Here is a 14,605-nt window from a genome sequence, read left to right on the forward strand (position 1 = left end):
GTTTCATTACGCCATTGAAGCGGTAACCCCGACTTGTATATCGTACATCAGATGCACTGATTCATGATTTGATATAATACTCGTACATGGGTTCTTCGTTCGAAACGCAATTCTGACTTGCCGAGAAAGGCCCATTCTCACCGAGCGGAGCGACAGTAAACGTTACATTCATTCTATGTCAACTGAGGGGCTGTCCACATACCACGTGGACAGAAAAACTACGATTTCAGACACCCCCCTCCCCCACCGTGGACAAACATGGACATTGTCTATACTCCTCCCCCTGTTGTCCACGTGGACATTTCTCCATTTCTTGGAAAAAATAATCGTAAAAATAGCTGAATTGCGTCTAAATTTAAGTTTATGTTTGTTTCTATTCTCTATTATATGTTTGTACATTATAAACATGTGAACATAATTAACAGAGGCAATTTCTTCTCAATTCCTTGACAGCTTTGGGGGACAACAACTCGTGAAGCTATTTGTATTGCTGTTTGTTTCCTTCCAAATTTCATTTACCATGTGATCACGTTATAAAACATAATATTTACGTTATAGCAAAACATCACATGTAAATCTAATCTCGGACATTTTCTATCATAAACCGACGCAAGCTGGCTGAACTGTGAGCTTTCAAGAGAATAAGACAATGAAATCAAGTGCTTCGTAGTTGGAATACAGTGATTGAAAATCATAACACGTATAAGGATATAGACGTGTTGTGTTGTGCTATGTAGTTTTGGCGAGTTCAACTCCAAAATTGCCGATCATTAATCATTCTTCATACAACTTGCATGTGACCATTGCATTTATCATTGCAGAACTTAGCAAGTGCTTCGTAGTTGGAATACAGTGACAATAGCCATTAAGGCGTAAGAGTACTCTATCTGTTCTTCCATTGTTCATCTGGACCACCGGACAGCGGACACAGTTAATATGATCATTGTTGTGTTATTAATAGAACAACAGCCCGATGTTTCTTGCAGAGCAGTGCAGTTGTAAGGATGAATCGATCTTATTTCGGCCGTGGATCGATCTCCATCGCTGATAATTGTTGCGTGGACGTAGTTATTCTATTACAACACAAAGATGGTCAATTGAGGACCCTGAGTTTTAAACTCACGATCGATAGCTTACTAAGCGAACGCGCAACCAAAATTTTTGACCTTCATAATTTTTTTATTGGGGGTCTAAACAAGTGATGAACAAAATTTGCAATATCTGATGATAGCGGGTAGACTATCACATCCTAGTCAAACTCTAAAAATTTTTGGAGGGGCTTCCAAAGAAATATGAGATTTGGCATTATTCTGGAAGAGGACGCCTTGGCCAATTCTGAACGTTTGTTCTAGATTGACGATTTTGCTTCGTTTAGTTACGAATAGTGCTTGTTGAAGTTTATCGATTAGATGTTTGGTAGAAGCTTATAATACAGAATTTTTTCATTAGCATTTTGACTGTAACAGAGCCGAATTTTAATCGTGTACATGTCACATGTTTATCATATCTATAATTAGCACATTACACAGTTGCCATTTTCGGCGTTAGAGTATTCTCTTCTATACCATTGCATATGGTACACATTTACATAGTAGCCTATTTAGGCGTAAGAGTTTTCTATCTGTTCTTGCATTGTCCAGTTAGACCGGACAGCGAAGACAGATTGATCATTGTTGAGTTACTTATAGAACAGCAGCTCGATGTGTCTTGCAGAGCAGAGCAGTTGTATGGATGACTCGATCTTATTTCGACCGTGGATCGATCTCCATCGCTGATGATTGTTGCGTGGACGTAGTTATTCTGTAATAACACAAAGATGGCCCTGAGTTTTGAACTCACGATCGATCGCTTACTAAGCAAACGCGCAACCAATGTGGCTACGGAGAGCCCCACCAACTTCGCTTGAATAAATATGGTTTAAATCTGAAAATAAAAAAACACAATGGTATTTTCGGAAAGAACATATATTTTTCATATGAAGTGTTTCTTTTAGAAAAGTAAATTAAATAGTTCAAAAGCGAAAAGTTAAATTTTCAAGATGAATGAAATAAATTAACACATGATTGAGTAGCGATAAGTCACCACACAACTAAATGCACAATTCACCAAACCACGAAAGGGAAATCTTCATATTTAATCTGCTTTTGGGAATTCCTTACTTTGTGTTTTAATCGAATACTAGACACGCACTGCTTTTGGTTACTTACTCCGTCGGTTAAATTTAGCAACACACGTAAGTCTTGATATTAAATTAAGGTTCAATCTTCTTTTAGGAGTCTAACACCGCCCACTAGCCTTCACTTTTCAAATGGCGCGTGCTACCTTTTCGGTGAGCATTTTTTTTCGGTTCAGCCATGATATAAGAACGGTCCGTTCTCAAATATGATCGTTCATTGGCTCATCAGTCCACAAATTACTCCGAAGAATCTCCCTCAGAAGTATTAGACTTACTGATGAAGACTCACTTCCCAGGATCTAGATCTGCTTATTCTGATACCAGTCCGAGCTATAATCGTGAATCGTAATAAGATCCACACTGAAGGATCGTCTCCTATGTTTCAAACAAACCGGGCAATCGGTGGAACACAGGTTCGCTTGCGAGAGGCCGCCGCTTCCGACGGCGGATCGGCGGCCGACTCGGATTGCGTCACATTGGTGGCTTGGTGCCGTCTCGGTTTCTTATCCTCGTTAAATGGGGACTTCGCCCCATTCCATTGATCTCATAATAATTTTCATCACAAAAAAATAAATTCATGATAAAAACTGCGCTGCGGTGGTAAATATGTAAGTACCATTTTTATCTCATCTATTCCTTTCACATTTTCATTTAAAATTTCTATGTTAAAGTTACCTGCTTCATTTTCGGAATATTCCATAACCCATGCTCATTTCTGAATGTTCTCCTGGCCTTCAAGAACAATACGGAAAGGAAAGAAGTCGGCATGCAAATTGTGTCTACACTTAATTCTAAAAATGACACATCGAAGTCTTCAACATCTTTTTCGAATTTCCTCATTACAATTTCTCATCTTACTTCGTAAAACTCATAATCTGATTTGTCGGGATTTGCTTCTTCATTCGGGCAAATGTTGTATTCGGGTAAATGTCGCATTAGGGTATTTGTTACATTCAGGTATGTGTTACATTTGGGCAAATGTGCTTCGGGTAAACGTGTTTCGAGTGAATGGTATTTGGGTGAATGGGACACAACCGAATAAAGTATATTTAACGTCATTTTCGTTCAAAAGAGTTGTTTGTTTTTTTCATTGTTCTTAAATATGATAATTTCAGCAGTCCAGTTTCTATAAGACCACTTCGAAATTCATAAGTATTATCAATAAAAAATTCAAAACGATCGGCTGATTTACATATCAATAATTGGCAACCTTGCCATTTCGACTAGTAACCTTGAAAATTCGTGTTGGAATACTATTTACCAAATTCTGCTGAACGGATTTCTCGATATTTTTCCATGTTTCCGAAATTGCGACCATGAGCTCTTCAATCGTGGTGTACCGTTTTCCCTCAGTGTAGATTCCGAGTACAAAGATCCCCCTAAGATTTTAAATAGGATTCAAGTCTGGAGAGTGAGCCGGCCAGTCCAAAAAAAAAAGTTTTTGGTCCATAATCCATTGCTTAGTTTTCTTTCTGGTATGAATAGTAGCATGGTTTTGCTGGAATGTGGATTTTTTGTGACAATATTCACGAAAAAAACGGTAGGAGAGAGGATTCCAGAATATGTATGTAATCCTTGAATGATGTGAAAGCTATCTTGAGCTTTCCGGTTGCAAAGAATCCCGCCCAAACCATTCACGAGTCTCCACCAAAATTCCTGGTTGAAAAATATTGTTCCTTTTTCCGTAAATCACGCCGGTGCCCGTTGAAACCATCAGGACCATCCAAACTGATCTTTTTTTCGTCACTGAAGATTCGACATTTCGTTTTGTTATATAGCAAAATGTATTTTTGGGAAACATCCTTTGTCACAACATACCATGTCCCACTGTCGGCTCATGTGAGCTTTGGCAAAACTCAGACGTCTTCCGATGTGAGAGGGTGTAAATGAGAAGCTTTAACCTTTCAAGCCCTCTTTATGTAAGGATTTCTTACCAAAACATGACGAATTGTCACCGAGTAACATTTAAAACGAAATATTGCCCTATTTGCATAAGCGATTCTGAAGTATTCGATATTATATTTGTTCTAGCTTTTTCCCGCTCATCCCGGTCAGAGAGCTTTGATTTACGTGGAGCTCTCTCCGTCTTACCGTATCCTTGAGGATTTGCCAAATAATTGAGCACTACTCAATGGGATCGTCTAATCCGATGAGCAATTTCTCTGATACCAAAATTTTCTTGGTGAAATGCATCGAGTTCTGTCTCCGTGAGCACTTTTCCTTCCGGCAATTTCCAGATTTATTGATCAAAACAACTGAAACAAGGGAAAATGTAACTGGTCGTATAGAAACTAGACACTTGAAAAATACAAAAACATTCGTTTACGCACACCGTTTGCAAACACACACATATGCAAATCATGCAGTGTATGGTAGTCACCAATACCTACACACTGGAAAATGAATTGGACAGAGTGTAGTTATTGAATAGGACTGATTATGTCATTCCATACAAAGTGATCGAAGTTTTTCGTTCAGTATGGGATGAGGGTGGTCCCAATGTTCGTAGTTGTACAATCATGTTCTATACCGATGGGTCGAAAATGGGTAACAGAATAGGTGCTGGAGTGTATAGTTCCAGAATAAAAATTTCGGTATCTATGAAGAACAGTTTTTCAGGCAGAACTAGCTGCAATAATAGAATGTATTAATGTCTACCTAAAAAGAAATTATAGACATTAAAAAAATAGGCATCTTCTCAAACAGTCAAGCGACACTTAAAGCCCTCAATAATTTCAAGTGCTTATCAAACATTGTCAGGGATTGCATTTGCGTTTTACGGCAACTAAATCAGATAAGTTCGCTATAACTGTACTGGATTTCTGACCATTGTGGTATAGAAGGAAATGAACAAGCAGATGAACTCGCAATACGCGGCTCAAACTTACCCTTCACTGGTCCAGAACCATTCTGTGGAATTTCTGATTGTGTTGAAAAATGAGCTGAAAAATTGTAAGACCGGGAAGGGACCGCCAACTGGATGGCTGTACAACTTAACTAGTCAAAAAAAATTATCACGCCGAGTATTAAAATTACTCAATAATTTCTGAGAGATTTATGAGTATTCATCGAGTAAATACCATCTCAAAAACAAAAGCCCAAGGAAGTTTGGCCAGTGTTGCCGATCAGCACAATCTTCGGCCCGTGTAACTGTAAAGTGTAGCTGTATGTATTGCGGCGACTACGTAAAAGTTTATCGATCGGAAAGGAGGGATATGGTACAGGAAAAAATCTCTAATGAACTAAGTTTTAAAGTGAACATATTACTTCTTCATAACCCTGAAATGCAATCGTATAGAATTTTCCGGTTGTCCACTGTATAATAAACGGCACAATTTTGAATGGTTAAATTTTGTATAGAGCATATCTTTGTGCGACTTTATATATTATGCATAATAGCTATGGCACCGAATCGATCGAATGCAATCAAAAGGTATTATAATCTGTTCGTTCGGCAGTCATGTTGTTGTACGTGTGGGTGTGGGTGGCTAGTGTTGTCATAAGCGTGGAATACAATATACGGTTAATACTTCAGTTGCAGCGGCAGACCGATGCTAGTTGCACACATTTAGTAACCAGAAACAATGGAAGGATTATTTGCGAGGTGTACTCTGTATATTTAGCAGTTATCATCATCAATACTAGCATTGCCCAGATGGATGAATGCATTCCAATAGTGGAGTGGTGGTGGGGAATCTTCATGCAATATGGCTGCTTATTGTCTTAGATTGGAGAAGCTCAACATCATCAAACTTGGGAAAAATGAAAAAAAAAACAATTTCAATTCCCCTCTCAATCCTGCCATTTTTTTTTTAAATTTACAACATTATTTACATTTTCAACAGTACCGTTCTAAATCATATTTCGGACACTTTGTTCTAATAACTTGAAATGCTTAATGCACTAATGACATAACTATCAAAATAATATCACAATAGCTTTTTCAGAGTAATCCCTTGGTTTCACTATCATTTCACATCAGAACTACATTTGAATTATAACATAATCGGCCCAAACCTTACAACACTACTCATGATCGTTTGTGTTTGACGTTTGTTTAACGTGAGCACGTAAAATTTACCCGTTCATAAATATTCAAATTTCACCCGTGTTTCATTAGTTCATCGTTAACAGTTTACTGTGATTGCTTGGTAAGTGTTTCGCAGTTGACTATAAAATATAATCAAGTGTAATGTAATTTTCGTCCAAAAAATTACAAAATAAAGTGTCCAAAATTTGAATTCAATTTGTCCGAAATTTGATTCAGTGTCCGAAGTTTGATTTTTATTCGCTTCATTTGAAAAGCATTTTATTCGATGATTTTTTATGTTTTCAATCAAATAGGTACCAAAATAGAAAGCTTAAAAGTATATTAAACTAATTTATTAAACATATCAACCAAATAATACCTGTACATAAAGTTTAGATCTGTTTTCTGCATCATAAGCCTTAAGCGTCCGAAATATGATTCAGAACGGTATATAAAGCAATTCCACGCCAAATCAGTCGGCTACGAACTCGCCTCTCTCTGATTTTTTTGAAACTTGGTACCGTTCTGAATCATATTTCGGACGCTTAAGGCATATGATGCAGGAAACAGATCTAAACTTTATGCACATGTATTATTTGGTTGATATTTTTAATAAAATAGTTCAATATGCTTCTAAGCTTTCTACGTTGGTAAGAGGCGATCTGGCGTAGTGGTAACATCCATGCCTCTCACGCTCAAGGTCACGAGTTCAATTCTCACTCCCGACATTCTTCCAAAAATGGAAGTAAAAAGTGACGAACCAGTCAAATGAGTTGAAAATCACTATAATACAGATAAAAAAAAATCTACGTTGGTAACTAATTGATTGAAAACATAAACAATCATCGCATAAAACGCTTTTCGAATGAAGCGAATAAGAATCAAACTTCGGACACTGATTCAAATTTCGGACAAATTGAATTCAAATTTTGAACACTTTATTTTGTAATTTTTTGGACGAAAATTTCATTACACTTGATTATATTTGAGGGGCTCAGAATGCAAGGGGTGTAAGTGACTTGATCGATTTCTCTTCATCAACTTTTTATTTAGTTAATAACTCAACTGCAGAAACGTTCAAATTTAAATTTGCTATAGAATCCGATAGATTCTAGTCATCACACCAAACGTAAAAGGTCCGTCATTAAATTTACTTGTAACGAAGAACAATCAATCACAATAAATGAATTGACTTTACACGGCATTTGTTCATTTTTTTCACTCACAGAGCAAATATATAGAACTCAATTGAATTTGGAAACTGTTTCATTCAATCAAGAATTTAATCAATACAAACGAATGATTGCTAAGCTAAGGTAGTTCCACGTCAACCTTGCGGTTATATCATAGATATAACCCACTCATTTTTTTTGTCAACATCTTCTTTGTTTTCTTACTAAGCGCAAGTGCATGAGTCCAATTGCAGAACTGTTAATTGATTGATCTTCTAATCGACCCCGTTGAATTTTCCTTTTGCTTTAAAATTCCTAGTTCTTCTACTAAAGCTCATCATTATAATATCAGATTATTTTCAGACACAATTCTCGTTCAAGATTTTTCAACCATTTACAAATAACATGTTTCTTCGTTACATGGAATAAATGTTGGATACAGAAAATATGATGAACCCCTCCCCTCTTCTCCCATTAGAGAGGGGGGAGGAGTATCTAACCACCATAGAAACATTTATTGCATCCTAAAACTTCCACATTCCAAATTTGGTTTGCAGAAATTTGTTTTTCATTTGTATGGCAGCCACCCCTTAGAGAGGGAGGAGGTGTATCTAACCACCATAGAATTATTTATTGCACCCTAAAACCTCCATATGCCAAATTTCATTTCATTTACTTGATTAGTTCTCGAGTAATATCAAAATTTGTGTTCCATTTGCATGGCAGCCCCCCATAAGAGAGGGGGGGAGGAGTATCTAACCTCCGTAAAAACATTTATTGCACCCTAAAACCTTCACATGTCAAATTTGGTTTCGTTTGCTTGATTATTTCGCAAGTAATGCAGAAATTTGTATTTAATTTGTGTGACCATAATACGTCGTCATATTGCAGGATATTTCAAGTCGCATGCGAAGAGGATATTTTCTAACGTTGATAGCTGTGTTTTTCGGTGGAAAACTGCAGATGAAAATTTGTTTTTTTTATTATTTGCAAATTTTCCGTGCCTCTCAGTGCAAGGATTCATTCATAGGATCTTGTCAGAGCTTGAAAATATGTACACTAATCAGTTCAATCTTAAATTTATTTTGTTATCTGTTTATTCTCGCCGGCAATAATTTCGTAGTCCTGCGTCACAATGCGGTTGAGTTTTGGATAATATCCTTCTAAATTTTTGATAAGAATATCATCTATTGAATTTGAAAGATACATTCACATCGTCTTCATCGAATTAATTGTGTAAAACACCATCACTTAACCAACGATCTTTTGAGTCTCCAAAAGATCACTGTCTGAAAAATCACCGAAATGGAAAAAAATAAAACTGAATTGTGTTGAAATCCGAATATCACTGAAATATATAGTTCAGTTTCGTCGACTCTTGCATTCCAATTGAGGGGCTTAGAATGCAAGGGGTGTAAGTGACTTGATCGATTTTTCTTCATCAACTTTTTCTTTAGTTAATAACTCAATTTCAAAAACGTTCCAATTTAAGTTTGCTATAGAATCTCATAGGTGAGGTTCTGACCTATCTTCCACATTGTAAAATACAGCTGGGAATGTATTTGCAGCTAAGCTATGACCAGAAGAGAGAGTCGATGTAGAGAAATCGATCAAATCACTTACACCCCTTTCATTCTAAGCCCCTCAATTAGTAATCGAACTGACAAATTAACCAAAATATAAGGTACAAACATATAAAGTTACGGGTGAGATTGAATTGGTTAGCAAATCAATGTCAGCAAAATACACGAGTTATATTCTCGGAGTTGAGCTATTTCCTGTGTACGGACATTATCAATAAGTTATAGATGACTTTTTGATGTGTCGCACAAAACTTCACGAACATTAACACATACGATACATCGGGGTGAAATGGAATGTGAAGGCAGCTGATATGCAGCCTGCCCGGAACCCCGCTCCCAACTGATTCTAACTGTGCTTTGTAGGGGTTAACTCTCATGATGGCACAACAAAGTATGGTGAAATACTTCCATAACCGTTCTGGCAAATCATCGTTGGAAGTGTACAGTGGCTGCATTCTGAATGTTGTACTAAAATCATATATTCTGCTTATTCGTCCATAAATCCCAGGACGATTCAGTTTTTCTGCTATGCCCGGATATACACTCAAACATGAGCGCTACCAAATGAACGAATCGCCGGGGTCCGATGCTACACATGTGGCATGTCTGAAGTTCGTCTCTCATGCACATTCCTGACTCATCCCCACACCTCACTCCTGCCACCGAACGGAAGGACTGTTGATAGCTGACATGACTTTCAACGAAAAAATGTCTGCGAATAAACTACGGCAATGAAATGATTTATGTCACTTCTCCCGATCCCTCCTAGGATAACTCGGCCACCATTAGATTTCCGTGTAGTATATTTGTTGCTTGAAATTTTAATAAAGAACTCGGAGCGCTGATGATTAACTGCATCGTTGCGGCCAGAACAAATGTCTGTTTGTACTATCGGGAAATTAAACCTTTCTCTATGTGGACAGTAATTTGATTGTCAATTAGAATGACACTTTCGTTCATCATTAACAACAATCAACAGAGCTATGTCACTCGACATAAAACAGCGTGTATCTATTTACAGTTTATGATAACACGTGTTTGTATCGGAATGCTCATACACATTTACTCATGTTGTAACCTTGATTGTGCGCCACAAGTTGACTTATAATTTTCCTCGCATTTTCACGGCGCTTTTATTTCATTCGGAAATTCTTCATAATTTTGTTTCCTCCACTGAACGCCGACAATGACGTCCGTTTCCATAAAATCTCTTCAATTTCCTCTCAGTGCGCCGGTCGAGAAAGTTTTTCAATTGACACTGTTGAAAACATCCTTTGTCGCGCCCGGCTCATGAGAATACGTGTGTTTGCCGGTTCCAAGATATGTCGCAGCCAAGACTGGAAGGTAGCAACCAGTTTTTCATTCGCTTACCCATCATCACCTTTCTCGTGTGCTATATTCTCATTCAGCTGAAATCCCTGACATGATAATGATGATGTTATAAACCGGCAGAGTAGAAAAATTTAATTTAAACTTCTATAAATTATTCTTCTTTTTTACTTTTTAACATATTTCCACGGATGATGCTACCTGGCGGGAGTTTTTCGTTTCGTTCGTTGTGGAGAGAAGCGACATTAAAGGGACCCGAGGAGACCCATCCCATCCTACGTAAATCACGACTCTGCTGCAGAACGATTCCCCTTAGTGCGTCAGTGGGGGACAATATTTTGAACAACTCAGGTATACAACGGTTTAATTAATTTACATCTTTGCAAGGTCATATTTTCAGCTGCTGTTGCTTTTGTGGGTTGCTGTAACTTCGAGTCAAATTAGTTTAGACAGTACTCGCGGGGAGGATTCAAATCATGTAAACAGAACTCAACCGGTAAACTGTTTTGGCGAGTTTTCTCCATTGTCAGCATGTTTCAAAGACTCATAATTAACTTATCATCTCATTTGTCGTCAAAAGAGTGCATAGCGACTATATACAAACACTGTTTTTATTTTCGAATGTTGGTCCAATATGCGAAATAGTACCGTTCAACTACGTAATTTACAAATGATTAAAGTATAGGTTTTTGTTTGTTTACATGGTCAACAAAACACTCGTAAATTTTCCTAACGGATAAAACCAGGCATGTTTCGACGGCTCAGCTGTTGACCCGGGCAACGCCGGTATTATCGACATCTGGTTCTTGGCCCAGGTAGACTTCTTCTTTTATGAAAAAAAACAAGAAAAAATACAAACACCCATATATGAACATACATTCGAATATTTTATCTCTCAATGCGCAATGCATAAAGCAGGTGCTCAGCTTTTCCCCGACAATAAATTTAACGTTTCCCATCGAATCGGTAGCGGTCGGCACGCTGAGCATCACATTGTTCATCCCCGGTTCTCAGTGCTTCGGTACACAACCAAAAAAAATGGAACCGGCCACTACTAACGACAAGGGCTATGAAAATATGCGCCGACGATTTTCCTGCTTTTGTGCAGACCATATTTTTTATTTATCTTAATTTATGGGTTCGTAAAATTAACCGAAATGTTCTCCACTTAAAGTGCTTGGAATGAAGAGCCGAATATATATTTAAATCTTTATTGAAATCTCCATGTCCGTTGGTTCACATGATTGAACTTCAGCTTTGCTTATTTGTTATCCCTTTTCGGAGAAAAAGTTGATGTTTTTCATTCGACTGATAAAAAAACAACTCAAATACGCCCGAGACTTTTTACGTTAATACGAAGCCAGCGATGTTGACTTTGGTCGATAAGCCAAAGCCATTTTAATTGAAGCCATGAATTCTCCAAACACTATTGGATTTTTCTCAATTGGAAAGTTTTAAGCTTTAGTGAAAGTGATGCTAGATTTGAAAAACAAACTTACTTCGGACCCTTCATAGAATTTGAGAAGAAAAAGGGAACCTATGACCCATGTGTGATTCTCCTGGCAGTCAGTATGCATTCAACCCTTTGCGGTCGTTTGTCTGATCTCAGCCACTACATCAAACATCAAACGAGCATCAATTTTCCTGGCATCCAGAGGACAACCGTAACACGATCCAGGACAATGTGATGTAATTGTGCTGATGGTACAGATGTAGAATCGCCTGTGGCTGCATTCAATGTGTCTATAAGAGGAGATGCATTACGTGCGTTGGTAATAAGGACACAAAAGTCGACATATGACACCAGAGTTGCCAACCATCCTGTTTTTCCTGGATCTTCCCAGTTCTTTAAGGCATGCAAGTGAATTAGCCAAAGGCAAAAAATCTCCAGTTTTCTTTGAATTTTTACAGGTTTTTCTAGCTTTTTTTTATTTTTCGTCATTTTCATGTTTTTACTCCAAAAATTTATATTCTTTTCTCCCATTTACGAGAATCCTGCTCCGCTCCACACACATCGAAGACCTTTATGACGTTTATCATCTTTCTCTATCTATATCTGACTGTCTGCTACACCCAAACTAGCGTTGGCAGAAAACATTTCATCTTTGGCAGAAATGATGCCATTTAGTGTGTTGGAGAGTCAAATGCGCAAATAATGATCTGTTTTAAAAGCTTAAAAATGGTTTGTATGTATGCGTGCAGACATCTCTTTCTGTTTTCTGTTTCTCATTTCATTTGGAATTGTGCCAAAAAAAAGTCCATACCATGTCAATGGGGATCGAATTAAGGCCGGCTGAAATGCAAAGCTATTTTACACGACAACGCTATCCACATGGCTAATGAGGCTTCACCAGTTGTTCAGCAAATAGGTGATAATATTGCACCTGATTATAAAATGAAGTTGGGAAGTGTTTTCCAAGAGTAAAAAAGGAGCGCATGAAGGAGAACAATATCAATCTCGGTTTGCGCCGTGTATGTGGCAAAGTATGTGGAAAGCTTATTTGTCTTTTGTTTCGCTCGCTCGTATTAATCTTATATTGCTGTACCACGTATATTATACAAATGCTTACCAGTATTTGTGAGTCATGACATTTTCTGTTATGTTATGTCTCATTTAAAGTCATAAATCGGGATGAGCTAAAAATCAATTTTGGGTGTATAAGCACACAGAAGTACGGTATGATGTATTCCCACTTATTTGATTCCCTTTTATTCATATTTGTTCGTTCTAGAAGGCGCATCTGGACCTTCCACAAAGTCTTTCAAATATTTGCGATCGAGATGATATTTAGGGTATCGATGATGAACTTAGTGAAATCTGAAACCTGAATTTCACTGACTTCACTGTGCATGAAAACAAGGATGTGTCTTTCTTCTGGGTAAAATTTTTCCATTTTTTTACCTTTCCCCAAATAGAGAAAAAATTATTACAACAATTCTAATTCTGCCGCATTCCTCAGCACTCGTTGAACGATTGATTTCAGAATATGAACTAAGATGAACAACAAGAACAAAAACAATGCGAGGAATTCTAGCTTCCCAAAATTATGTAGAAATGCATGAAGAAAAGTTGGGCTTAGATAGGAAGACACAAAATGTAAAACAAAAGTATAATGTGTGAAACAGGTTAACGAGACCAACAATTCTACCTGCGGAGAAGGTTACTGTATATCGTAATTTTTGTTGCTAATATAAACAAAATCGGGAAAAACGAAAAATCGTTTCTTTCCAACAATTTCAAAAATTTGGTTGATATCTCTGTATGGCACTCTTGTTCTCGCGGGATCAATAATGAATTTATTCCATAAAAACCTGGCGCTTTTTCTGTAAAGTAATACCCGAAATAATAAAGAGCAAATTAATTTAAATAACTTGTTTGCCGGGGGAAATGTGTTGTGAATTTAAGAGTGTTTTTGGGCTTATTGGTGGTTTGTAATATTTCAACGATCATCCAACTTTCGCGAGAAAAAACAGCGAAAACCGCGTTAATTGGAAAATCCACGTACAAAAACAGGTCACCTAAAATCTGCGTAAGCATCGTGATTGAGTGCGGCACTAGTACCCGTCATAAGCGCTAAGTTCCGTCGCAAACACTGATTACCGCCATTAGCTCTGAGGGAGCGTGAAGAAAAAATGTGAACCAAGAGAGAGATGTTATATTGCTCTGGTCGCGTTAATTGGAAAATCCGCGTAAAAAAACGCGTTAATTGGAAAAACCTCGTAAAAAAACCTCGTAAAAAACCTCGTAGAAAACCGCGTAAAAAACCTGGGTGTAGTTCCCACCAACACAATCAATTTCGAATTTTCTGTTGCCGGTCAGCGAAAGTGCTGTAAGTATAATTTGTAGATTATTTCGTTGGGGATGTATTTATGGTGGTGTTGGAGATATAATTTTGTTAAGAGATACAGAAAAAACTTCTTGGAAATTCGATAAGTCATTTACTATCGATAAATTATCGATATATATAAAAGTTATAAAACCAAAGTTTTCGGAAGAGAAATTAGCGTATTAAATTTTATACTCCTATCATATTTATCGACTTATCAAAATGAATATAACTTCAGGGGAAAATGTAAAATACAATGATCGTTTGACAATTCTTCTGTTCACATATTCTGGATGTCTAAGGCACCATGCCATACGTTAGAGGACAACGGACGGTCAGACACATTCATTAAATTTACTTATAACGGCGACCTAGATTACTTTGTATTTGTATTTGTATTTGTTCTTCATTTATCAGAATGTGATGGGACATGTGACACTTTGAGAAATACAGGGCAATCCACTCACAATAATGAAAAATGAGTTAGT

The 14,605-nt window shown here is 37.3% G+C and overlaps 1 protein-coding gene across 6 annotated transcripts in view; it reads right to left on the reverse strand.

The window, feature by feature from the left end:
- Positions 1-14,605, reverse strand: part of LOC129769468 (uncharacterized) — a 565,408-nt gene that overhangs the window by 407,138 nt on the left and 143,665 nt on the right. The gene's annotated exons all lie outside the window — the stretch shown is intronic.

This window comes from Toxorhynchites rutilus, chromosome 1 (genome assembly GCF_029784135.1).
Source record: "Toxorhynchites rutilus septentrionalis strain SRP chromosome 1, ASM2978413v1, whole genome shotgun sequence".
Classification (NCBI taxonomy): domain Eukaryota; kingdom Metazoa; phylum Arthropoda; class Insecta; order Diptera; family Culicidae; genus Toxorhynchites; species Toxorhynchites rutilus.